The sequence below is a fragment of the Ictalurus furcatus genome, chromosome 16 (genome assembly GCF_023375685.1).
Source record: "Ictalurus furcatus strain D&B chromosome 16, Billie_1.0, whole genome shotgun sequence".
NCBI lineage: Eukaryota > Metazoa > Chordata > Actinopteri > Siluriformes > Ictaluridae > Ictalurus > Ictalurus furcatus.
Genome location: NC_071270.1, coordinates 18,415,052 through 18,416,764, shown reverse-complemented (window position 1 = coordinate 18,416,764; position 1,713 = coordinate 18,415,052).

Sequence of the window (1,713 nt, the reverse complement as noted above, 5' to 3'; positions counted from 1 at the left end):
AATATAGTACAGTGCCCTCCACTAATATTGGCACCCTTGGTAAATATGAGGAAAGAAAGCTGTGAAAAATTTTCTTTATTGTTTAACCTTTTGATCTTTTGTTTAAAAAATTCACACAAATACTCTGCTCTTGTGGATATCAAACAACTGCAAACAAAACACAGGTTTATAAAAAAAAATCTTTGTTAAATATAGATGTGCAACAATTATTGGCACCCTTTTAGTCAATACTGTGCGCTACCTCCCTCTGCCAAGATAACAGCTCTGAGTCTTCTCCTATAAAGCATGATGAGGTTGGAGAATACATGGCAAGGGATCGGAGACCATTCCTCCATACAGAATCTGTCTAGACATTTCAAATTTCGAGGTCCATGCTGGTGGACTCCCCTCTTCAGTTCACCCCACAGGTTTTCGATGGGTTTCAAGTCAGGAGACTGGGATGGCCATGGCAGGACCTTGACTTTGGTCAGTAAACCATTTTTGTGTTGATTTTGGTGCAGGTTTTGGATCATCTGCAATTCTCCAGCTGTGATCCTTGGAGATTTTTTGGCTACTCGAACATCCTCTTCACAGTGTGTTGAGACAATATAGACACGCGTCCAATTCCAGGTTGATTCATAACATTTCCAGTTGACTGGAACTTCTTAATTATTGTCCTGATGGTGGAAATGGGCATTTTCAATACTTGTGCTATTTTCTAATAGCCACTTCCCATTTTGTGAAGCTCAACAACCTTTTGCAGCATATTACAGCTATATTCCTTGCTCTTACCCATTGTTATGAATGACTAAGCGAATTTGGCCTGTGTTACCTCATATTTATATCCCTGTGAAACAGGAAGTCATGGTTGAACAATTTCCTGTTCCTAGTCACCCAGGTGTACTAAAAAATGTCAAATATCAAGGGGAATATACTTCAAATATATTTTCTCATATGAATTCATAGGGGTGCCAATAATTGTAGCACACATATTTAAGAAAGATTTTTTTTTTTAATAAACCCTGTGTTTTGTTTGCAATTGTTTGATATCCATGAGAGCAGAGTTTTTTTGTGATTTTTTTAAACAAAAGATCAAAAGGTTAAACAATTAAGACAATTTTTCACAGCCCTCTTTCCTCATATTTACCAAGGGTGCCGATATTTGTGGAGGACACTGTACTACTTGACAAGTTTCCGGCTGGTGGATTTTCACAGGTTTTTGAAGGACAGGGATTTAAAAGCTACCTTTCAGCCATATCATAAATTTAGTGCACCATCACACACCAAACCTACAAGATGTGAATGACCATTTTACAGGCCATAGATTGCTCATCCCAGCCATGATCTACAAAGTTCTGCTGAGGATATTAGGATGAGCAGTCTGATGCCAGAGATTTTCCATTAGCATTAAAAGCATGCAGTTGAAATTCTGGTTGTCTTGTCAGATGGCCATAATTCTTTGATTTTAATGGTTGGAATGATGTACCAGCTGGCAAGTGCACTTGGCAGTGGTATTGGGTCATAACCATTTGTCCTTTCAACCTTAATAACACAAAGTTTTGAATCCCATTACATGGCAAAAATCAATGCACATGAGATTAATGCAAGTTTTAAGAAATGAGTCACTGATTGTCCTTTGAAGGAAGACACGCTTCCAATATAAGGTTGTATTGGCTGTAGTTTGGTTAAAACATTCTTTCATATTTAGCTGAAAGTATTTATAGTGATGAGGAA